Consider the following 26,638-nt stretch of genomic DNA (forward strand, 5'->3'; position numbering starts at 1 on the left):
TTATTTTTTGGGGGAGGGTGTTGCAGTCAAAATAGAAAGTTTTTTTTGTTGTTGTTGTAAATTTTGTTTTTACCTACTTGTATCCACAGGCCTTCTGAGCTCACACATCTGTACTTCAAAGAACATCTGGCAAGATGTAGGCAGCACATCCTTCAACTGCCGTCTTCTGCGCTTCCTTCTCCTGATTCGGCTTGGTGCCCCAAAAGGCCAAGGAGCAGACTGGCCTCAAAGTAAAGTAAGTGGAGGTCAAACGACCTACAAGCATTTGTTTCCTTCCATACCGAATGCAAAGTGGATTTAAGATACGTTGAGTAACTTAATGGTGTCAAAATAAACATGCATTAACTGAGCAAGTAAGCCTGGGCTTTTTATAATGAAAAGCTGTCGTGTTCTGAGCATAAAGATGTCCATTATGAACGGTTGTGGGACTATGGTAGTGATGTAGGAGGGGAGGCACAGTGCTAGAGAGTGTTAGTGAGGTTCTGTAGAGGGCAAGAGTGGTGGTGTGGAATGGTACTATAGTGCATGGGTGTGTGATAGTTGTATGTTGGGAGTCGTGTGTGATAGTTGTATGTTGGGAGTCGTGTGTGATAGTTGTATGTTGGGAGTCGTGAGGTAAGGTGATGGGAATTGGCAGTGTGGTGCTAGAGAGGAGTGTCCGTCCCTCCACCCCACTGGGGGAGGGGTGATAAGAGGGATTCCAGCAGTAGGGTGATGGTATTTTGTTGCGAAAGGACAGAAGTGTTGGAGGCTGGTAGTGTGGTTTGTTATGCTTTGTTACTAGTTTTTATAGAGCACGACTGTTGCCCTGTTGTGTTTTCTGGTGCTAATCAATTCTGAATCATGACATACCACTGGCATATTACTCAAATAGGATAGTTTTTAGAGCTTTCCTAAATGGAAAATACCAAGACTTGGATTTCAAGAGCGGTGTTCCAGGATTTGTCTGTCCGAGATAAGCGTGAACTCTGCTCTGATATAACCAAAAACGGAGACAGTTTAGGTTATTTTCTAATGCAGAATGAAGAGGCTAAATGGGATGTTATTCATGAATTTTGCCCTGCAGATTAGTAATGTCTTTTTTTGCACACCACTTGGTGTATCAAACACAATGCCTAGAATCTGATTCTTTTATCCACCGGGAGCCAATGAAGTGCCAGTCTGTGCATGAAGATATGGGACTGCTTTTTCAGATTGGATATAACACAAGCTGCTAAATTCAGTTGGAGCTTCTTGGTCTCTATTTGGGAAACCCCTAAGGAAAGATTTACAAATGGTCGGTTGTGGATAAAATTAGTTCTTGAGCTGCTATCGTCTGGCCCTGAAGCAGAGGATGGAAACATTTTCTTCAGCATTGTGAGATTGAAATAGCAGTTAGATACTAAGTTAGTAATTTCTTGGTGAAATACAGCCTGACATTTAATTAAACCCCTAAATGTGTAGCCCAAATATTGAGGGGTAAGAATTGGACCAACATCTGAAAACCACCAAGTTTCCAACCAAATCGATTTGTCCTGCCTTAAAACCAGTACCTCTGTCCTACTGGTGCTGAGTTTCAGCAAGTTCTTCACCATTCAGTTCACTGTCTCTGACAAACTTTCAGTGGTATACAGGCCTGGTTTTGTTCTTTGTCAGGGCGCGCGACAAGCTGGGTATCATCAGCATACATTATCAGTTGATACCCAATGGAACTTACACAGTTCACCAACAAAGTTTATGTTTATATTAAAATGAGCCCTGAGGCACTTAATGCATAACAGGGAAACTTTCTGATAATCAAGGAGGCAAATTTTCCTCTCTGGTAATGATCACTGAGATGAGACAGCCACTGTAAGGCAAGGAGGCCCTACACTCCAATCTCGCTCAGTCTAGCTAAAAGGATTGTGGGGGAGATGGTGTTGAATATGGCGGATGAGTGTCAATGTAACAAGCCACGAAGAAGCATCATTGACTCCAGGCAGCAGTAAACATCATTGGTGCGAAGCATCAATGGCACTCAATAACACCGGCATAAATGGCAGTAATGACCGCATGCAGTAATGAACATCCGTGGCACAAAGCAGTACTGATGCTCATTAATGGCCCCACAGTGTTTGTCTCCAGGAGCTTGACAACCTCGGCTGGTTAGATTTTTGGGAAAAAAGTTCTTGTCACCAGGCCCCTACACACCTATTAGGCCATAAGTAATGATAAAACCGGTAGACTTGGGGGTCCATTAAAGAGGAAGCACACACACAGAAAATGGGAGATAATGATGGGTGGAGTGCCAATGGTTTAGATTCCCATTTGGGTTCAATCGTTGAGCTGACTGAGAACAAGTGAATGGTAAATTACAGTTGGGGTTTGAAGGAGTGTAACATCCCTAATCAATGAGGATGTATCGATGGGCTTTTTGCCTTGAAGAATGTGAGATCCCTGACCCGTTCAATTCATGTCGTTATTTAGTAGATCACGGCAAGTACCATGAGCTATCGTAATTTATTATGCTTTTAAGGTGTTTAGATTTTTATGTATTTGATCCACGTCTAGATGTTCTCATCTCTGTTGCATCTTTTCCCTGTTGTTTTTAATATTTTTCAAGGCGTATGTTGTTGAAATGATATCAGTGGTTACATCATGTCAGCTATGTTCTATAAGGGGATATTTTCAGTTAATTCATATAAGGAGCCTAATCCTTTAAATATTTGCTGCGGTCTGTTGTAGTCCGTGGTCACTAGTGATACTCTATCCGTCAAGCCACATTGGAGTTCCAATACAGCTTGACGGATAGAGTATCACTAGGGCCTTGAAAAAGCCACAGGCTTGCAGGCCAGAAAAGGGGGTGAAACACGTGTTGGCTGGTGTGTTTGAATATAAGTGAATTTAAGTTGGAAGAATCACTTCTGGAACCATAAACAAACTACTTTGATATAACCAAATGGATTTTTCCGATTAATTGCGATATCTCATGGTACTTGCCTTGCTCTACTAAATAAATTAAAGTTAGGTTATGTAATTTGGTATTTCCGTACTTGAGTGAAATTGTTCCATACAAATATTAAAAACAACAGGGAAAAGATGCAACAGAGATGAAAACATCTAGACGTGGATCAATTACATACAAATCTAAACACCTTAAAAATATAATAAATAGATATATCAAGTGATGTTTTAAAGGGGAATATTTTACTAGTAAATTCTTGATAGAGATGGGTAGGTGCAAGTGCTAGATCTTTTCACAATTTTCTTTCCACAGAAAAAGTATATTTTTAGCATATGTTGGCTGAAGATACACATGCTATGCACACTCCTGCTATCTAGTGTTTGGCTCGGACCCTACAACTTTTCTTGAAGAAGTCTTTTATTGCTGACGTGACGTTGAGTCTCCTCCTCATCGCGGGAATGCACATGTTGAACGGCTCATTGTGATATATTTTTTGTTTCTGCCATCGGGTTCGGACGGATTGCGCCGGAGTTCTGTGCATCTGAGATTCCTTTGCAGCCCATGGAGCGCAACAGACTCATAGTGGCTTCTGCTCAAGGATTCCATCTCTGTCTAGTCAGCCTTTGGAACACAGGAGCACACTTGCAAGTTCCGCCTAGAATGTTTGGCTCTGGGTGATGGAAGGTAAAGAGACATTTCAGATAATGCCCTCGATGAATGGCAGCATACGCATACTCTGACCAGCACGACGTCTGCAACCTCTGCTTGTGGCCAGAGCACAATAAGCAGGACTGCGCTGCCTGTGGCCTTTTCAAGAATAAGAAACCTTACACTCCACAGGTGACCGACACCTTTCTCATACCATAGAGGTGGTGGCGGAGGCTGAATTCTCAGCAGATGAAGAGCAGCAGCTAGAGATCAGCGATGAGGAGGAAGAGTACGTTCCCGTAGAGATGGATTCCATCTTGTGCAGTCTACAATATGTCGCTTCCGATGACTCCAGCCAAGATCGTGATGAGTCGATGATGTCACCTGTGGTACTTCTGGAAGAGCAAACCACATTGGGATCTGAGCCCAGGATCAAGACCACGCCGAGGGCCATAAGTACCCACGGTCCTCAAACTCTCTACACCCACAGTCCTCCCACCATCGCCTTGGTGCGCCATAGCCTTCGGGTTCTGGCTGACACAGAGAATGTGCCTTGGAGCTGAGACAGAATGAGACTGCGCTCGATCCCGATCAGACTCCAGGCTACAGGGACGGACGTGGAGGGGACATGAAGCCCTTGCAGCCATAGCAGCAGTCTGTGCCGACAAAGTAATCAACGCTTGTGTAGCCTGTGATGCTGATGAAACCTTCAATGCTCCGCTCTCCTTCGGGGTCGACAAAGTTGTCGGAGCTGACCAAACGTATGGCATCTACGCAGCATACCTCGTCGGAGCCAAGCCATCAGTCGACTCTGAAGAAACCATCGGAGCAGAGCCATACATTGACTCCAAATTAACCATCGACATCAACAGAATCGACATCCCACACTCTAGTAGAGCACAGGAAGAAAAAAACTGATCAGGGCATGATGCCAAAGAAAAGTAAAACCACAACCACTACAGATACGAACTAATGGATAAAAGACATTTACTGGAACAGGAATATTTGCCCGAAAGGGCCCCCAACCGGAAAAGGCTAGACCTTGAACTACCACAGCCTCTTCCAAAGAAGAAGAGTATGGAGCATAAGGCTGCTAGCCCTATGCCACTTGACATTACACCACCTCCACAACCTATACCACCATCCTTCAGATGATACAGACACAGGTAGCCCTAGTCATTATTCCCATGACACAGACTCACAGGGAGTCCCTGCACAAAGCCCAGACCCTTTGGATACATAGGATGTAGTGCTGGCGGTCCCAGCTAAAGCATCACCGCCTAACGAAACTTCCTCCCATCATAGTGTCATTCAGCGTGCTGCATGCTATGGAGGAAGAAACTGACTACTTAGTCAAGACAGAACGCTCCGTTTGTTACTTCCAAATTTGAAAAGATCAATTGGGTTCGCGTAAATGTGAAATGTTGTTTTTTAATTTTTTTTTCTTTGCAGGGAAATACGTTTTCCATGTGAAAATTTCCCTTTTGTCTCTTTCTCTTTGAAATGGTGTTCCAAACCCCATATTCAGCACCACTTACACCTGAGTTGTCTGGCATGCGATTAGAAAGGCAAAGCATCCTAGGAAAGACAAAGCAAAAGTAAGATATACCAACGTCGTTACAAGTTTGTTCAAACCTTTTTCATTGCCGACACTGTGACAGTCTGCCAGGAACTCCAGCTTACGTACCGCTGAAGGGCCTGGTACCAAGATGCTTCAGGACAGCACCCCGATTCAACTTGCCATACTGGGCAGATCCCAAGTTTTAACATCTGAAAAGGGGGAATAACAGGCACAGAGGGGTTACCGCACGACTTTCTGCATGTTTCTCCCAAATTCCACCCAGTTTGCTGGCCATATTTCCAGCTGCTTGTTGCAGATGGATATGTTCCGTAAATTCCAAGACCCTTGGAATCCCGTTTGCGCAGGAAGCTGGAGTTATCGGCCAGAACAGGATTACCAGCTAACTATAAATCTGTACACCAACAATATTCACTTCTACGCGCACATACCCTTGCTTGATGCGGTCTTCTTCAGGATGAAACACCTTTTCCTCTTAATATCAATTAAAGTGCTATCAGTTATTTTTGTGCTCCTTTCTTTAACCTACAACAAACCTAAACAGTTTGGCGTTTGTTTGTTTTCCCAATTATTTTTTTTAAAGCAGTTCGTCACCTTGAAGCCACTATAGAATCCTGCAACTGCATAGCTAACAGGAACTTGAACAGCATAATTAATTGTAGCTGAACAAGGTGATTGGCGTCTAATTGGAATTGGAATTCTCTATCCAGTGTACTTGAGACTTGATCGTAGCTAAAAAGACTAGAGGTCCGAAACAGAAAAAAAATAGATTTACTTATCCCGCTACGTGTAGTTTTATGTCCCCGCCCCCCCAATATTCCCAGTAGTATGCCTGGTAAGCAGCACCAGGTGCATGCTTCCGGTGTGCTGCTATGTAAGTCTTGCAACTGCTCTCACGAGCTCCTGTCCCACACGGTGGGGAAGTCTACATACCACAGATTTAGGTACGAGATATAGAGACCGCTGGACAAATGCCCATTCTTTTTTCTGGGCGAAAAAGTTTTCCCCGTGGAGAAAGCCCTGTCATTGGATCCCCTCTTCAATATCTGGAGGTGATCTGTCTCTTTTCCTATCCTGGAGTGGAAGTTATTCCAGCCCTTGGTTGGAATACATTTCCAGTCATTTCTCGGATGAGGAGGGCTCCCATTGGAGTTCATGAACACCCTCAAACATGCATCTTTGTGGACGTTCACAAACTTACAAGGCAGACCGCGCTTTAGCTCACTTCCCACACCTCAATGGGATTTATGACCATGCTTTTCTCTGCATTCTTGGCTGATAAATCTACAGTAGTAAATCTGTTTACACCTGCCCGGAATTCTTTTGTGAATTTCTGGGAGGTGTAAATCGAGGTAGTTTGACCATAAACATGCGTTTATGGCCCAAAATAAAATACCACTGTGAACCGGGCCAGTTGTTATCAATAATTTTAAAAACCTAGGTGGTTGGTTTCTCTTGAATGCTCCACATGTTTTCTAATCTCAGGACGCTCTCTTTCTGCTATACCTATTAATTTACTCTATTGCTAAATTGTTCCTTGTACACTGCACCGATGTCCTGTGACCATGGTGCACTCTGCAGGCACATTGAACAAAAACATGCCTTGGGTCTGAGCATGCTAAGACTTATTGAAAAAAGTATCATCCCTCAACCTCTAGCCTCTTAATCACTGTGTTTTGCCCTGCACAGTACATATTTCATTCTCCGGTGTTTGCCCTCGTATACTGTCAGTGTATATTTTTCATGTTAAGAACACTTGCAATCTCACATTTGATATTTTGCTAAGTTGCAACTGCGACTTTCTTCAATAATCCTAAAAGTTTATATTAATTGACCCAAAGTTGTTTTCAAAGATGAAATTTATTCTTGGCACAAATGACGTGTCTCGAGCTAAACAGCTCTTGGTCACATGACCTTTGCTCAGAGTTCAATTTTTTTATATGCACAATTCGCGTCACACACGACGCTTAACATAAAGAAAAGACTGTGCATTTTTCCAACTTCCCATGTCTCATCCGTGCAAATAAACAAATATAATATATCATGAAATATGTGAAACAATACATTTCAAACTGTGTACTTAGCATTGCATGATTTCTACGTACCTCGAGGATACATCACAGTATATCTTCAACTCTGGTATTGGTAATGGCAATGTAGAAAGACCACAAAATCTCAATTTACATATATTTTAGACAACAGACAATTAATAGATAGTACGAATAACCATGGGTTTAGTACCCCCAATTCATCATGTATTTGACCTTACTCAGTGGGACAATAGTGATTAACATTATGTAGTGTGTTAAGCTATCAATTGTGGGTTGTCTGTCAGACCCTCCCCGTGCTCGAGATACAATCAAGGGTATAGTACCCGATTGATTAAGGATTGCTCCCATTGACATCTTCTAACAAGTGATATACCTTGGGATGTAGTGCCCCAGTTTAAACCAATAAAGAGTGTGGTTGTTCAGTATAAACATCTGGATCCCTCTGCTCGTAGCGTCTAAAGTTTTAGCTCGTGATGGAGGTACCCCTGGGAGCCATCTAGTGGATCTGCTAAAAAACAATCAAACAGAGTAATGTTAGCAATGTGTTACAAAGCCCGTTTGTAGAACTACAATTGACCGTACTGAAAACCAATCAATATGTTTAAAAAGATCAAATTCATACATTGTCTGTCTCGGAAAATTTTAATTAATAGTAACTGGTCATCTCCGGTAGGTCAAAAAACAATATGCATGCAAGTCACATAACATTTAGGGATACAAAAAGAAAGAGTGAGGGACGGGTAATGCAATATACTTCTCCAATACAAAAAAATAACATTGTCAGATTGCAAACTCCAGTTCCTGAAATATACCATGTAAAGAAGCAGATTTAAAGATGTACATGCATCTCCTCATCGTTATTCATTCCAAACGGGAAGACACTCCCAGCCTGTAGAATAAATCTAGATTCAGACCTTCTCAAGGATTGAACCCGGTTACCCCCTCTCGAACTTTTGGGGATGGTATCTAGGGCAAAGTATTTGTCAGTCGTCCAATCTCCATTGTGTGCCTGGTTAAAATGTCTAGCAGTGCTAGAGCTAAGATCTTTGTTTGTGATAGCTCGCCAGTGCTCTAAAATCCTTTTCTCCACTGGGAAAGTGGTGGAACCAATGTACCACTTGCCACAAGGGCAAGTGATCACGTAAATTACAAAATCAGTTCCACAACTTATGTTCTTTTTAATGATCCACTGCCTGTTGGTTCTCTGTAATTTGACTTCCCTCACGGTTTGACTGTTGCTGCACGCCTTGCACTTTCCACACTTGTGGAATCCTCTTGTCCTCTCCAACCAGTTGGGTTTGTGATGTTCCATATGGCTACTGACTAGCATATCCTTAAGTGAGGGGCCCTTTCTATAAATTATTGAAGGATGTTGTCCCAGTTTCTCTCTCAACGTGTGATCGTTTGTGAGGATATCCCATCTTCTCTTAATGATTTTACTAAACTGTGCAGATTGTGTGTTATATGTTGTGATCAATCTGATCTAAGATCTCTCCATTGTTAGTTTAGTTTTGGGTGCTTTGTAAAGAGCCTCGCTTCTCTTAATGGAATCTGCTTTGCTTTCACCCAATTTAAGCATTTTGAGGGGATACCCTCTTGCTTGAAAGCTGCCCATCATCTCTTTTTTTGTTCCTCTGATAGTTATCTTGAGAGCTACAATTTATTTTGGCCCTTAGGAAGTCGCTGAATGGGATACTCCACCTAAAGTTGGGGGGATGGCAACTGGCTGAGTGAAGTACAAAATTACCTGCTGTGCTTTTTCTAAACAATTTGTTATCTTTGACAGTAAGCCTAATGTCAAGAAAATCCATCGTCTGTTGGCTGTGGTGCATGGTAAATTTGAGATTGACAGTATTTTGATTCAATTAGTTTACAAAATGTAGGAGTCATCCTCTCCGCCTTCTCACACAAAAAAGACATCATCAATGTATCTTAGCCATATATTGACTTTGCTGATCCAATGCTCAAAAGACTCACTCCAGAGCACCTGCTTCTCCCACCAGCCTACCAACAGATTGGCATAGCTGGGGGCGAAGCAGGTGCCCATTGAAGTGCCCTGTATCTGCTTGTACAGTGCACCGTTAAACATTAACACATTTTCTGTCAAACAGATCTCTATCATTTGCAGTAACATGCGAGTGTGTGCCAGTAGATGTATGCTTCTGGTTTTTAAGAAATGCTCACAAGCCTTGAGACCATCTGTGTCTGATGTTGGTGTAGAGCCTTTCAACGTCCAAACATACTAACCAATTCTCTTTACCCCAGTGTATGTTTTCAATTTTTTGTAAAAAGTCCTTAGTGTCTCTTACATAAGATGTTAAGTTTCTAATATAACCTGCCAAAAAATGATCAACATAGATTGAGACATTCTCAAAAAGGCTATTCTTGGTGGAAACTATTGGGCCTCCCGTCGATGTAGTGGATCTTTTGTGCACCTTAGGGACCAGGTAAAAGGTAGGGACAGTGGGTGTAATGTTCTTTAAAGATTGCTGCTCATCCCAATTAAGAATATTGTCATCAGACCACTCTTTCAATAGATCAGTAAATCTGTTATGTAGTTCTGCCAGGTAGGATTTGTCTACTCTGACATAGCAGACAGTTTTGTTAAGCTGTCTCATGGCCTCCTGTATGTAATCTCCCTTGTCCCAAAGGATGAGGTTACCGCCATTGTCTGCGGGTTTTATTATAATACTTTCGTCACTTTGTAGTGCCAATATAGCTTCCCTCTGAGCTCTGGTTATGTTAGAGCTCGACACTGGTTTTTTCAATAGTTGTGAGATATCTTGGTTAACAGCTTCATGAACGATATCCATATTGTCTCAGGCAATTTGTGGCATATACTTTGATTTAGCTCTAAACCCGTCATGTTAGGTGCTACTGGGTCAATTCCCAGATTAGCTACTGTGGAAATGTTGACGGGATCAAAAAGATCCACTGGTTGTGTTCCCTGGATCCCAGGTACCTCTTCCAATTCTTGGAGTGATCGAAGTATGTTAATATCTTCAATACAAAGGGATTTGGTAGGTCTGCTGTCATAATTCGTGCTCTGACCTCTCTTTTTTTAAATTGTGTATTTTGAAAAGTTTGAGCTTACGTACAAACAGGTAAAGGTCAATGCGTGTCTGTGAGTAATCTAGGGGTGTGTCTGGAAAAAAAGTAAGGCCTAGTTTGAGTACCTATTCTTCGGTTTTGTTACGTCTTTGAGATAAATTCATTACCGTAAGTTCTTATATATCCATTACTTCTGCTTTCGATTCTGGCCCCTTGCTCCCATGCCAGTGTTGATTTTGCTTGCGGCGGTTTCTTCTTTTGCTTTTGTTTTTCCTCCTCTGCCTCTGCCCCTTGTTCTCCCTCTTATCGACTGTTCGTTTAGTTCTTGCAAGAGGCGCAGTTCCTCGGAAAAAGAAACTATCTCGGAGGGGTTGGAGTTGCTGCTGTCTACAGAACCCATGTCTGAGCTCAGACTAGTACCCGACTCCCATCTTCCTCTATCTGCTGCTCCCAAGCTCGGTCTTTGTTGAGGCTAGAGTGGAGTTTGTTGAATTTCCTGGCAAACGTTAAAATTCTTCCACATCTGTAGTCTCTCTCGAATTTTCTCTGCTTTCATTCTATGATTTCTTTTTCAAAGATGATGATTTTGTCATTAACTGCGGACAGGACTTTATTAACTTCATTTTGGTCAGAATCTTTCGCCATCTCATCCAGTAGATTTTGTATCTGTTCCAACAGATCTTTATGCTCCTCCCATGCGTTTTTTAATCAGAATTTGTAGCATTGTTTTCGAGCAGGCTGTGGTATTCTACATCCATGCTTTTAATACTTCCTGCTTTGGATTATTTAACGTAGGCACTATGAAGTTTCTGAGCCCTCTCAGTATACGGTCGACGTCTAGGTTATTCTGGAGAGAAGTCGCCTCCCACCATCGACTCAATTCCTTTCTCCGTAGTTTTTCTAAATGATTGCCTTTTTGTTTAATGCTCAATGTTGTTTGCAGCTGGGGAGTGTCTGTTCCATCCCGATTGCTCTTCGTTGTGGTTTTTTTAAGATTAAACTTGCAGATGCCTCTCTGCCTTTCAGGAACTCCATTGCCCACAATGCACTTTGATCATCCGATTGTTCACCCTTGGATCGCGTTACACCGGACAACTGTCCAAATGAACCCTGGCTGCTGGGTCACTGTTTCTCGGCCCACTGACCCTTCTGAAATGAAAATGTCTGGATTGGTTTTTACGGAGCCGTTCCTCTCCGAGTCAGTGTTGCGGTAAGTCTCTTGCGCTGCCGGCGGGCGTTTTGTTTTGATTTGGAGATCAAAGCAGAGTTCAATGGCGCGAAAAAACGCCCTTCCATACGGGTTGGGGCTCGCCGGCGCCCCCACTCTATTAAATCCACCACCAAACTTACACGATAAATTGAGCACGAGCCACTCCGATCCAAGTTTTCAAAGATGAAATTTATTCTGGGCACAAACGACGCGTTTCGAGCTAAACAGCTTTTGGTCACATGACCTTCACTCGGAGTTCACTTTTTTTATATACACAATTCACGTCACACATGACGCTTAACATAAAGAAAAGACTGTGCATTTTTCCAACTTTCCATGTCACATCAGTGCAAATAAACAAATATAATATATCATGAAATATGTGAAACAATAAATCATAAATTTCAAACTGTGTACTTAGCACAGCATGAGTTCTATATACCTCGATGATACATCACAGTATATCTTCAGCTCGGGTATTGGTAATGGCAATGTAGAAAGACCACAAAATCTCAATTTACATATATTTTAGACAACAGACAATTAATAGATAGTACGAATAATCATGGGTTTAGTACCCCCAATTCATCATGTATTTGACCTTACTCAGTGGGACAATAGTGATTAACAGATTAACATTATGTAGTGTGTTAAGATATCAATTGTGGGTTGTCTGTCAGACCCTCCCCGTGCTAGAGATACAATCTATGGGATATAGTACCCTCTGCCATACAGTACTGGGATATTGCAAGTCACCGAGGAATTTCATGACCATATAGATGTCGAAGGAGTACCTTTATATTGTCATAGAACTCCGAGGTGACTTGCAACATCCTTTTAATATACGATAATGAGGGTCATTTATTCCTTATAATACATGGTGCCACCTTTATCCTTCCCACAAACCGTTTAAATCCTGAGTGTCTTGCTCTCATGTTCCATGCAGACATGAAGAGTAAAAGCAGATTAGTTTTTGGCAAAAGATATTGAGATCCGTTTCATGCAAGTCAGATTACAAGATTGTTGCAGTTTATGTTTACACAGATTATATATTTCCTGTAATGAGGTATAGCGTGGAAAAAGCTAATATGTTGCCATAAACATATCCATTCTTCTTATCTTTTATTTTACAAAAAAACACACCAGAAGACAGAGACGTTAGTTCCGGTGTTCCTTGTTTAAAATGCAGGTGTAATTCTTCCACATGGCAGTGGAAACAGTTTGAATTTATCTACAATCATCTTTGTAAAACAAAAACGGTCACTTGGCTTTTATGCTGGAGTTGGAATATACATAATTGAAGGAGTGTCCGCACCTATCTGAGTTCTGAAAGGGAATCCTTTGGGGAGAATTTTATTGCAGCACAGGCAATGATAATATGGTTTTTATACAAGGATTTAGGATTTGCTATAGCAGGTTTAAGCTCCACCATATCTGCCTACACTTTCTCATATTTGTTTTTTCCCAGTGCACAAGAAAGTAAATTGTGTTTTCTGTGTGTTGAAAGGTATATGTAGTTTCAGTATCTCCAGTGGGCTTTATCTCTGGTGTTGTGTTGCTCTGTCAGCTTGACATTCACACCTAAAATAAGCTACTTTGTCCTCTTGTTTTGGGTGTAGAATTCTGCGTTTTGTTGTGGGAGGGACACAGACGTGGTTTCTTTTTTACTCTGTGCAGTGTTCAGTTCTGGTGAAGCTGCTCAGTGTGTCAGACCCTGCCGGGGCTCTTAAGGCCGCACTGCCACTCCCCTTTCTGTTCAACCTTTGGTCTCTGATGGCTAAACTTTTTCAACCTGCGAATTCTTGAGATTACTACTTAAACCCTAAGGAAACAAAAAAGCACTGCATTGGTTTTGAGGGTGCGGTTTGTAATTTAGACGAGTTAGTTTGTAGTTCGAGTTATTGCGATTCCAACTGTATCCACAAGTTAAGATAGTTTGTTCTAAGATATTGTATTGCATTTGAACAGGAATGCTGCATGGCACAACAGTAAATGTTATTTTGCGTAGGTTTCCTTCTTAAAATCGTATGTTCCGTGGTCTGTAAAGGAGGGCAGGTCTCCCGCTGAGAGCAGGTTAATCGGAAAGTAGCACTCGGGGCATATGGCTAAGAGTTCACATTCTTTGTGTACACCAATTTTGTACTCCGGCTTAACCAAGCTATATTTTGAAGTGAAGCAGCACCCCTGTGAGTCATCAGTTGTATGGTGGTAGACCAGTCCGACAATAGATAAGTTCCACAGTCTGTGGGAAGTCTGGACTAACGAGGAGGCGGGTCATAACACATTTCAGTATAAATTGGGAATAACTCAACATGGCGACATCTGAAGTGTTCGCCTGGGGGTACAATCAAGCCAGACCCTGGCATGCATTTCATGATCCTTGTTGATGAGAGGCTGGACCCTACAACGTAGTGATAGCGCTTGTGGGTTTACTGCATCTGTCCACCTATAGGCTCCTGTTGCCTTGTGCAACCAGATAAATGCACCTCTTCGAAACCTGAGGGTTTGTGATCATTGGCTTTGAAAGCACAAGTTGAGATAAGTAGTAGTGTGGAAACAATATGGGAAAGTGCCTTGCCAAACTGCATCAGCTCAGGGGTTACAGTTCCCTGGGCCAGGCACCTTCCAGTTTAGAGCTACCACAGCTCTTTGTTTATCCACTCCTATTTAGGGAATCCACGTTGCCTCAACTTTGCATTTCCACCGTAATCTTCTCCTCTGCCCTTCGTTTACCACGCCCTAGAGGGCCTAGGCGTCCGTTTAGTGTTGGTTTTCACACCCAGCATGTAAGTTGATGACGTCCTTGCCCGACATTGCCTTACCATTAAGGAGCATCATCCATGTTTCAATTGAGAGAGCAGGCTTAGCTGAAAGAAAGAAGTTCATTTTGAGATACACTGACTAGAAGAAGACTGCACAGTAACCAAGAGTTTAAGGTCCATTATCTTGTACCAGCTTGAAGGTATCTGACAAGAATATTATATACTTGTTGTCATCCTCCTTATCACGTTCCTGCTCTTAATCTCTAACCTGCAGGGACACCAAATAACGGTCTACGATTACATCCTTTTCATAATGCAGTGTTGTATTTTAGTCTAATTTATCATCTATGGTGGTTAGTTTTATGTAATGTTATAGCTTTAATAATCAATGTGGTTTCTACTGATTGCAATCTGGTGAAATATTTGAACAACACCAAAGGCCCTAAGAATTTGTGTTGCCCAAATACACTCATGGGGTGGAGCAGTCTCTCACTATCTCTAGCACTGACATTGAATGTAGGGTTTGGGGCAGTTCGGTGAAACTGACGTGGCATCAGCCAGAGGCATACATGGTACACGGATCAGCCGGTATGGCTGTTTTTGTATTTCTTGCGGGTGATGGGAATGAACGTACCCTTTCGGGCTATCCTTCATAGTCATTGCCAATATCCATATGGATCTGCATGAGATATATGCATGACTTCAGATGTTTGCGTCATTAGGTGGGTAAACCACATACTGTGTAATGGATAGTCTGTATGCGCTAGGGGTCCTAAAGATGCAGAAGAACTGGAGGCAGAATCTGACTTACTGACCGGGGAATTTATTTCATATAATAGAATCACCAATGTACTGCGACAGCTGTGGGGAGTGTTGACCGAGAAACCTCCTATGGCCAAGGTCCTGCAAATATTGCTTATGTTTGGTATGGACTATAAAGCTGCCACCCAACTGTATGGGGTGTGCATAGCATGAAATTGGTAACGTACAATGGGCATGCCAAATTCAGATGGGGAGTAGTGATGGAGACGATGTCCACGGATTATGAATGAGACCGGTTCACGTATTTCTTGGAGAAGGTTTTTAGAAACGTTCAGTTCACTTACCTTCAACAATATACTTGACCCCGTTGAGGCTGCATCATCTAAAACCCGAGATACCCAGTAACTGTCCCAGATGTGGCGAGAAAGAGGAGACTTTTTATCACATGTAATGGGGTTTTGACGCGTTGGAGGATTTTTACTCATTGGAGGATTATTGGAGTGTTTTCTGCGATTCTGGTTAAGGTGACTGGTAGACATGACTTATGTCACACTGTGCTATGTACATTAGGAAACGTACCTTGCCCCATTAATCCAGAAAATAATGCACATTTATATACCTAGAGCTGCTCTTGGCTAAACGGTAGATTTCCAGATGCTGAAAGTTGTTCTCTGAGCCAAGACTGGAAGAATGGATAGCGGAATCAAGACAAAGTGTCATGGCCGAAATTAGCGCACTATGATCCATGAGTGGGACAACTTGGAACCCAAGCGGGGCTCAGGCATGGATTGAGTTGTTTCTGTTTGCAAAAGGCACTAGCAACCGCCCTGAACTGAATGGGATTGATCCGGATATAAGAGAGGGCTTTAACTGGATAGTTATCACCGCATATTGTGCGAACACTGTTCATGGAAGAGTGATCATGTACTGTGGTAAATGGAGTCAAAAAGCTTGAATAGGAATCCGGAGTGCTCTGGGGGGACACTACGTTATTGTTATCTGTGATTTGCCTAATAATTTCAATGGCTACTGTGCAGATAAACAAAGAGATGAACGCTGGCTTAAAAATGCCAAACGTATATTAAAAAAATAATTGTCCACATGGCTCTGAACTCTGAGAGTCCTCATATTCCAATAAAAGGTTAAAAATAACTAAAACTGTTCCCAAAATACACATTTCGAAAATAGCTATACACTCTGGGTTGGATACCTTGTAATAAGAGGATAATAACTCTTTTCTGCCTCTGTCACCCTCGACCATCTTTACTCCAAGCATATACACATTGCTGTTGGTGAATGCTACGTAAATGCTGCTTAAAATTCCAGGTTCAGCCCCTAACTTGGTCACGCATGAAAGGTAGACTCAAGTGAATCACTTAGCAGTTTTTGTTATAAGGCCACCCGCCTACCTTCTGCACTTAATATTCATGTGTATACGTAGGGTATTGTCTGAAAACTTTCCTACACTGCAGAAGCTCACTTTCAGCCTGTCATCATCACAGTAGTTTATGATTTTTACAGGTTAGTACTTCACCAGTTGATGCAGACCATCGTCTACGAGTACTTCCCACACCCTGAATCCTAAACCCTCCACTGCACTGGTACACCAAACTGCTTCATACCACCTCTCACCTGGGACCTATTGCATTCTTGCTCCCAAACCCTGAAAGGTCCTCCCTGCAGAGATCAATTCTATTACCATCGTATCCACCTTTTAAAAAGCACTGTCCCACACGTAGGCTGCGTGACATAACTTATCTTCTGTATTGTAGATGCTGTCTCCCAGCAGAAGTCCTTTCTATTTGAACCATCCTCACATCTCTACACTTGACTCATCTTATCCCTCCACACTAGCGTTCCCTTTCGGAATCCCGAAAGCTTAACATCTGCAACATGTCTTGCTGCATACCCTTTCATTCTAGGTCCCTCTCCATTTCAACTTAGTGTCCTGACACACCGCCCTTTTACTCACTTGAATACCCTTCCACAACGAAATATACCCAGGGTCTCTGGACAAGCGACCTGCCATGCTTTCCCCACAAATTTAAAGGCATAATTGATGAATGTGTCCCTTCCATGCCCAACTGCAATGTTTTCGAGAAACAACTACTGATAACTGTTATACCTGCAGGCCTACAACTCATTCCTCTTCCCCCCCTCCCCCCCCCTGTGAACAATGTATTGTGTTCTTTAGTTCAGCTTGAAAATTCCTTTCCTCATCCAACACCACCCAAAATAAAGTTGGCATACTGCTGCTTTAGGTGGCCGGTCTCTTGCTCCTGATTTTGCTGATTTCTACTTGGCTGAGTTGACTACCCCTCCTGCCCTGCCATTTTCAATCTAACCATGTTTCTGCAGCATGTGGCAAGTTGCTTCCTCAGTCCCAAAAGTTTTATGACTCGATTCCCTTTGGATGTGTTTTTTGTCTAGGGCCCTCCCACCACCATCCCCACACACCTGAAGATGCCTGTAGGATAGTGATCGATTGCAGGTGTCATTTACCTGTCTCTTGCATAGGAGGCTACCTCATACCCCACCCCACTTACAGGGCAGGCCTTCATTACAGTGCTCTTTGGTTCCACTGCCCCCACAATTATGAACATATATTAAATAATACGAGAATAGAGGACTTTACCCTTTAGTAAGAATGTACAGAGTACCAACACAATTAGGAGTCTTAATAAGGAAGTAAATAGCAGTCGAACTGCGTTAATGGAGGCCCTAAACTCCATGGCCTTCCCATCGCTGTTGACGTAGCTCACCCTTGCCACTAAGCAGCCTAGCTGAAACTAGCTTTTTGATCCGGGATTTTCTAGTTGTCGCGCAATAAGAATGCTCAGTGGCTAACTTCTTTTGGAACTATGTGGGAAGAGGGTACCCATCACAAGCCACATTCTCCTCTGTGTTGATCACTTGTATCACCTCAGGGTCTCGGATCATCTCTTCTGAGCAAATTAAACAGCACTAATCTAGCCTTCCTCAATGCTCCTCTCAGCTATCAGCGCACCCTCCCTCACAGCTCCCACGTCTGCCTCCAGACTTCCTTTCCAACTAGAGTGTGAACATGAAATTAGCCTATATTGCATGAAGAACAGCAATGGGCCATACCGCTGGTACCCAATTTGAAGTCCATTTGTGCTAACACAAAATACCTTCCTCTGTGTTGCAACAAAATACATTTTCTGCTACAGCGGCAGGATACAGCGAATGGCATATAAAAGGATGAGCAATCCAGGACAAGATGTTGGTCATATTCCAAGGCAAAAATGGTCACTTTGTGTTGCACATTTGTTATTCTGTGTCCTTTATGAATGTTTCTCTTGTAGAATAGCAGCAAAATGGCCATATTGCTTTGTGCAAGGAAGAATATATCTTCTCACACCTTTGGTGCAAACCAGTGTGTCCGCAAGGCAAAGTTCCGAAGTAGTCCTATTATCGGGGGGTCTTGTTAAACGATTGTGCTTGTACATGTTTGAATGCACATCCAGCCAGTCGTCTTCTCCCCCCCCCCCCCCCCCCCCTATTTTCGCAGTTGGTTTGGGACTTTGAATTCTTTCATCCTGAGGGCGTTCTGTTTCCTTTTCTCCAACTAAAAATACTTCTATATAGTAAAGTATGTTAAGCCGTTGTGGTATAGGAGATTTAGGGCTTCTACGTTTAGAGCTCATTTCTGTAGAGCACCACATTGCCTCTTGTAGGAACTTGGGCCAGTATCACAGCATTGACGGACCGAGTCATCCTGGCTGATATAGCTGTGAGTATCGGGCAAGACGGAGCAGAAAACACAAAGATCTCCTTGAGAGAGTAAAAGACGCTTTATTGGGACAGGTCTGTGGTCGAAACAGATGCAATCCAATATATATGCATCTTTGCATAATCGCCTCACTAATACGGAGTACATATGCCATCTTTAATCTACATGTCATTAGGTTGCAATTGAATCTTGAAGGCCTTTTTGTCATTTGGCACATGGTCTAAAGGATGGCAGGTCTGCTTGTAATTCTGCACAGTATTTTGATATTTATCCACTGGTACTCACTGCATTGGTTTTAGAGCTGGGGACTAGTTTGCCTGGCCGTCTAGGTAAAAGGAGGGTGTTTTGCACAATCTACTGGTGCCACAAAGAGAGAATCTTCCAATTTTAACTCCAACCTATTTTTACGCCTAAAACAAAAGGGGCCTTTCGTTTTAGGGGTGATCTTTGTGGCCATTTGTAGGGATATTTCCAACCATATTCTTTTTTTAACTCGACTGATTCATAACCAGCTTTGCTGAATGTTTTGGAATTTTGAAAACTCATTAGTGGAACTTCTTGTGGGATGTTTGTATTCAAGACATCAGAGTTGACAACTCGAGATGCTCATTATAATTGCAAACCGTACCTACCACCAATACGACCGTCTCTTTAAAGTCAAAATGAGCAACTTTTAACAAAAGTGTTTTTTGAAACATTGGCAGACACGCTACATTGTGCACCTAATGCGTTTCAGAATGATTCCACACAAACCAATGTGTCTGATAGGGATTGAGGGTGGTGGTAATAGAAACATAGTTGCCTGTATTTACAGTCCTTCATTTGAGTTTAATGATAAAATATATTAAGCTTTAAATTGAAAATGAATATGTGAAAACTTTAACTACATAGCCTATTTCAACTAGAATATTTATAGTTTTACTTGCTTCACACGTTATTGTCGCGTTCCCCTTTTTCAGGTGCCTGAACGCAAGAGTCAAATCTTAGAAATGGTAAAAGTATTCTGTGCATACTGCTTCATCCAGCTCTCCTGTCCTTTCTAAGCATAGGAAGTAGCAGGTGTCTGTGACAATCTGATGGTATCAATCTCGGAAGGGCAGAGGGCGGAGTATCCCTTGCTTGTTTCAAACGCATATCACTAGAGTGAGTGTCTAACTTGTATTGAGCCCATATCTATAAAACCAGGGCTTTCAGTGGAGGGTTTTCAGGCGAGTTGCTGACTAGTCTTGCTTCCACGGCTTCTGTTTTTTTGCTTAAACCCATAGCGTTGTACTACAGCATCACACACGTTAGAGCTCGGCACCTGGCCATAAATGTCCACCATCTTCAGAGCTTGCGGTTATGTTTGTCCTGTGCCTCTTTCTGTTTTTATTTCTTTGAGGTACTCCGCATTTAGTTCACCACAACATCAGTAAATTGGGAAAGGAAGTTATGCCTTAGGAGACTATGACAATAGGACTGTGGAGAATAGCTTGCCACAATATGGTGTTTCTATAGCGCTAGCCAGCCAAAACACAGCGGAGTGCTGTATGTGGTCAAAGACGCGCATAAAGTCAATGAATAAGAAGTAGCTGGGTTGAGTACGGTTCATGCATTGTGATGTAGTAGATGGATAAGATAAAACTTGTCTTATTCTAGTTATTTAAAACCATAACAATCGGAGAAAATATATCTGAAATCTTTGTTAAATGAAAAGGCATACGTCATCAAAACGCGATACATAGTACAGTTAACAGTCCATTACATCTGTTCCCGTCAATATACAATCTTGATGTATTACATTTCTACCAAAGAATCAAATGGAGCATTCAGGTTAAAACATTCAACAGAAAGAGCAATAAAAATGAACTCAAAGTTAGGTTAAAAGGATGTGAAAAACTTATAGGGAGGAGAAAATTAAGCAAAGCCTCCAGACTCCATCGGTGTCGGAAACTCTTGTGTGTGTACAATTATGCCAATTAGTCTATCAACAATGGTCAGGTTAAAACCTTCCACGGAGCAGGCTTATAGACTATCTGAATGACTGATAGGGCTTGGTAAATGTAAGCATGAGTTGGAAAAAGGGCAGGTTAGGCAAGGGACGTGGTGCCATTAATGCCAGTGTGCCTAACATGACATTTGGGACTAGGGTGCTTTGTGCAGTGCTGAGGGGCCTGTTGAGTCCACTCTACTCTCATCCTAGACCGAAAGCTCCTCTTCTCCACTGATCCTAGCCAGAGTGTCCTCGTGGGATTAGGGACTGGGAAATAAAGTTCCTTGATGCAGCATACAGGGATGTGGACTTCCTATAGCCCGACGCCCGGGACATATTGTTTGGGGTCAAGGGCAACAAGTTTTAATGTCTATTTTGTCCTTGGGACAAGTAGGCCCAACCCCCTACAGCACAAACCCTTTAGCTGCCAGTTTACAATACCACATTATGGAACAAGGAAGGGCATTGTCTACAGTTAAGGTAATATGTGTGTCCATGTGTTAACACGGTTCAAACTTGTATTTATGGTTCATTAATGCAAAGCCTTTATTATTAGGGTGAGCACTAAAAGTAAATGTTGCCAGCTCTGCCTGCACTACGGACTGTGGTTCCAGTATAAACGCGTACACACGTTTTCAAAGTTTAGTAATATGAGGCTATGTATAATGCTCCCAGAATGCTCTCTGATTATATGCAAATATTTGCAGAAGCTTGAAAGCAACAGTGATTCTTTGCTTTCAAAATAAAATGTTCACAAAAAAATGCAAGGAAAAAAATATTTTGCTCAACTACTGTAAGATTTTAGGTACCATATCTTTTCAGCATCATATAGTAACCTGTTGATGTATGCTTGTATGTCCCAAAAATATTCATAATGGAAAATCAGTGTAACCAGTTAAAATACGATTGTGGGAAACAAAAATAAACAAGCATTGGCAAAGCCAGTAGGTCTGAACTTGGGGGTCTTGTTTTGGTTTTGTCAATACGTGACTTGTTTAGGCATGGTTTTTGTAAAACCTTATCTGTGTGGGAGCTGCAGGACCCTCGCCATTCTAACAAGCGTTCGAAAAGCAAAAAACTGTTTTTGGTCTCAAAAAGCACACATTGCCACAGCAGTTCCAGGCACTGAACAAAACTACTTTGTGTGCCAATATGCTCCTTGTAATAGAGCAGAATACTGTCACTCACAGTGAAGCCAGCTGATAGACCAAGAGAAGGAGAGAGAGAGAGAGAGAGAGAGAGAGAGAGACATAATTTTACTAAACACAAAAGGTCATGGTTAACCTCAGGCCTAATTATTAAGGAAAGTCTCAAAAGTGCATCCATGGTATATATCTATGCATTAAATGCATATATACAGTCTCCGTGAATTCGCAAGAATTTACAGAAGTAGGCCAAGAAATAGTACTCCTAGAAAATATTTGTGAACTGCATTTTAGCATGAGAAAATGTGCTTGTGTAGATTTGCTCATGTGAAAATCAGAATGTTTCAAGTTCACTTTTCCTCCAATCACTTTTTTTCCCAACACTGAAGAAGTTTTACGTCTGCCACTGCCAGGAGTAAAATTCCAACCTTTTTCAGTATGGGAAAAGATTAGAAAAGAGTTGGTGAAACCCCTTAAAACATGCAAGTTAGTAGGTTTGCACAGACTCAAATGGGCATTCCAACCCTTGAACTATTGCTTACCACTACCTTCAGCCCCAATATAGACCTGCAGAAACGTAGTAACATAAGGAAATTGCTAGTATTCAAACCCTACTATGATACAAGCCCTGGCATAATTAGAGAGGCTTTATCAGAACTCTTGCATAATGAGATTGCTGCCGTAATTTGTCGCCACATTACATGGCACAAAAGGGACAAGTGGATTTTGTTACAGGACAAGTCGGTTTATGAAGCAACCTGCCCTATGGACAAGTAGATATTTTATTAAATTCCACACCCCTGCAGCATACAGATCGCCTCAGGCTTAAATGGTAGTTTTAGGGCTATGATCCCGTGACCTCTTTCGATATACCCCTTTACCTGTCTATAGACCTTCTCTGCCCCATTGATCCCTAGCCAGGGTGTCAAGGTAAGTCTACGAGCTGGTAATTAAAGTGCATGGTGCAAAGTGCAATGACCTCCGGCTGAGGCAGCTGATCTAGGGTTAGGGTCTGATGACAAGTGTTCAAATAGCCCCGTTCACTGTCTGCAGTGCTCCTTTTCCCCACTGATCCTAGCCAGAATGGCATGGTAGGGCTGGAGGCCGGTAAGTAAAGTGCATCGTGCAAGGTGCAAAAGCCTCGGGCACTGTTAACTGTTCTAGCGCTGGAGACTCTTGGCAGCTTTCAAGCTGCCCCATTGGCTAGCTGCAGGGACTGCATTCAGCTGCTTTAGGACCGCCCTAAGATATTTCAAGCATCTAACTGAAAGCTGTGCATCGGCACCAGTCAAGCAAGTGTGGATGGTCTGGTTACATTGGTTTATGCCCAGACGTTGGAAAATTGGCATTAACCAGAAGCACCGTAGACATTTCGGACAGTGGCAAATACAAATAATATGCATCAAAGATTCCTGCTTAAAATAACGCTAATCAGCAATTCTGGTTAGAGGCGTCTTTTAGGTCCCCCAAATGTATATGCTTTTAACAGTATTAGTCCACATCTGAGGCTCATTAGTTATTTTTTTAAAGACCAATTTCCTGTGGCTGGTGAGATATAAGGCTTTTCGCAGGTTTTGGTAAAGAGGCACGCATAAGTCCGCATGTGCGTTCGTGCAAGGTCTTGCCTGTCATCCTCTCTTGATGTTATTTTTACACATTTAGCTAAAACTTTAGAAATTGTCTTTGGTAGCAGACTTTGTCCATGATGCCCTGCGCATTCAAAGATTCTATTGAGCTCTGGAGTTGGGCAAATGGAACAATCGCTTGTAGCAACGGGTTGGAGCTTTGTCCAGCCATATTGCAAGACTGTCTTTAAATATCAATGAGCCGTAGGTCAAGATTGGCATAAACTTGACTTCGGCAACTTTACAGACGCCTGTAAGATCTGGGCCTCTCATCTTGTCCACCAATTTCTTGAAGCTCATTATCAGGGACAAGGCACTATCTTTAAGATTTATAAAGCTGTGTTGCTAATGAACCATGCCGGTTAAAATGAATGCCCAAATACTTGAGGGCTGGTACTAGTCCCAACTGTACGCCAACCATAAAAAATGTCAATTTGTTGCATCTCGTGATGCATTTAGTTCCACATACCATGACATTAGTTTTGGAGTGATTAACTAAAAGTTTGTTTTTCCTTGCAGTATCGGGCTAGTGTATCCAAGGATCATTGCAGCCCCAATGCTGTATGATCAAATAATGGCGTCTCAATAGTGTATTGAAGGCAATAAACATGGGAGCCCGCAAATTTAGGGGGAAAGGCACAAGCTGCTGCTAGTACCTCATTTATGTCAGCCGATAAAGATTAAATAGAAGCGGAGCTAAGATGTCCCCCACACAAGATCTGGACCAACACTGGTGTGAAACTGGTTTTACTCTAGTGTTGGTCCAGATCTTATGTCTGGGGACCCCGTTTGTCCATGTTATCACTCTCACCCAGGTTTTGGTGTAAAGACTGCTAATGGCTCTCAGTACGTTTTCTGGGATACGCCAGCTATGTGCTTTCTGCCATGGTCTCTCTCTGTCCACTTTGTCGATTGCAGTGGTAAAATTGATAGATGCTATGTACAGAGGGGGGTGGGGGCGACTTTGAAGGAAGCGGCCTCTATGAAGGAAGAAAGGGTGATCCAGTTGTCTTCAGTTCCATGGCATCGCCTGAAGCCAGATTAAGTGATGGAAATTAAGGCCTTGTTGTCCACCCATTCTTCTAATTTGTTGTTCAGAATGTTTGCAAAGCATTTCCCATCACTGTCAAGTAGGGCTATAAACCTAAAATTGCTGGTCGATGGCTCAGACCTTTGTTGTGGATTGGAGTTAGTATGGAGCCTCTCCAACTGTCTGGTACATCACTCGACTTGATGGAATGCTTAAAGAGAAGACTTAGTAGGAAAGCCTATTCCTCGATTGCAGATTTAAATATTCAGGTGGGGAGGCCATCGGGCCCTGGGGGTGATATTTAAATCCTCGGAAGAGTGTTGCGGTCCGCCTGGAGACTTGTTACCATTATGCAGCGATTTTTCCTCTGTTGACTATTTACTGGCTTGTTTCCCTGCAATGAGTTGGAAAATATGGGTTAAGTCTTTTGACCTACTTTTGTCTGGTATTTTTGTCTTTTATTGAGCTTTCTTAGATGTCTCCTGTTCTTCTTCGACAGCGTATTTGCGAATGGATTACCGGTGCTTGAGCTTAAAGATTCATTGGCTGAGGAATTTGCTACAGCCTCTATAGCTGGGGGTGCCCGAGATTTGGAGGTTTGCAGGAGACAGTCTTCTTGTGCATGATCGGATGAAGGCTCAGTACTTGGTGGGGTGAAGGCTCAATACTTGGGTGAGACGCTCCCATGCTGTTAATTTCCTCTGTTTCCAGAGTACGTCTTTGCCTGAGGTTGAGCTTGCTTGCATTGCACTTGTTTACTAGGTCCAACATTCTCCATGATAGCGTCGCAATTTTGTCTAGAGGTAGAGAGAAGAAAGCTGGTGAATGATTTGTCTGCCAGTTGCTGAGCTCTCCTAATGAGAGAGTTTAAATTCTCTAGTCGATTGACGATGGCTTGGACGTAGTTCGCCAGTGATTGTAGGATTATTATTTGGTTGTCCAATTTATCTGTGTGCATGATGGCAGCCTCACCCATGGTTGTCAGTGTATTATCAATGGCAGGCCGCCAGGTCAGTGCGTTGACCCCTGGGACTTCATCCACCTTCTAAGAGTTGCTTCTCTGAAGGCATTGGCCGGACTGATCTGGATAACGTATCTTAGCTATTGGACTGTTTCCAGAGGATGTCGTGGCCTTGGAGGCTAGGGGACTGGTGACTTGACGGCCGCCGGTGAACGCCTGGTCATAGGGACCTTTAATTGCATCAGTCAGATGTTGATTCGCGTGTGGAGAGACCGCTGGTCCGACGGTTCCTTTATATCGAAAATCTTGCCATCCCTGATATAGTGTTCTTTCACCTTGGCGAGATGATTTCTTGTTGTAGTCACTGGGACTGGAAGTGTATATGACATAGGTTTTGGGGCTTGGGAAAGCACTCTGGTGGTCGCACAAGGTGAGCAGAGAATGTCTAGATCGCCCTTGGTCACGGCTTGGTCGTTGTTAGCACTGCAGAAGGACGCAAGTTCCTTGGAGACCGGGACGATATCTGTCTTTGGCACTAGAGACATTATTGGAGTTTTGTATGTTGTGCCTGATACTATTTTGACTTCAGGAGGTCAGGGCCAAGGAAGTTTTGACAGCTGATCCTCTGGATTAATGACTTAGTGGCTTTCCATCATGGCAGTGGAAGATGAGGCTGTTTTTAGGGAAATTCCCTTGTTTAATTCACCACTTAGAACCTATGCGCAAGCACTAGGGGTCCTTTCCTTGGCCCTTTCCTGTGCTGGAGGGGGGCAACGGTGACCCTCCTCTAGTTGAAGTATGCAACTTCCGCTAGCAACGTTGAGGGTTTTATCATTTTGACTGGCATACTGCGTGGTAGAGGGTGCAACATTTGCATTGGAGCTAGGCTTTTGCAGGGTGTCCTTTGTGTAAAAAAAATCCCAAAAAGGGGCTAAAGCACCCTGTGTCTGCAGATTGACTCTTTGTATTACCTTATTCCTACGGGAGATGATGCTTGACCCTCCATGGTCTGGTTAAGCTCTATGATAGGGAATTTTCAAAAAGATGACACACTGCCCAGGTTGTGTGAAGGAAGGTCCCCCTGTTTTTATATGCCCAAGATTGCTTTGACCCCAGCTACTCTTCATACTCTTGCTGCATGACTTTTCAAGAGGGACGAGCTTCA

The 26,638-nt window shown here is 42.7% G+C and overlaps 1 protein-coding gene across 1 annotated transcript in view; it reads left to right on the forward strand.

Annotated features, from left to right (window-relative positions):
- SERTAD2 (SERTA domain containing 2) overlaps nucleotides 1-26,638 on the forward strand; it is a 155,708-nt gene that overhangs the window by 94,452 nt on the left and 34,618 nt on the right. The window contains exon 2 of the mRNA XM_085612524.1: nucleotides 90-235. The gene's annotated coding sequence lies outside the window, so the exon portion shown is untranslated. The remainder of the gene's footprint in view (nucleotides 1-89; nucleotides 236-26,638) is intronic.

The sequence above is a fragment of the Triturus cristatus genome, chromosome 6 (genome assembly GCF_964204655.1).
Source record: "Triturus cristatus chromosome 6, aTriCri1.1, whole genome shotgun sequence".
Classification (NCBI taxonomy): Eukaryota; Metazoa; Chordata; class Amphibia; order Caudata; family Salamandridae; genus Triturus; species Triturus cristatus.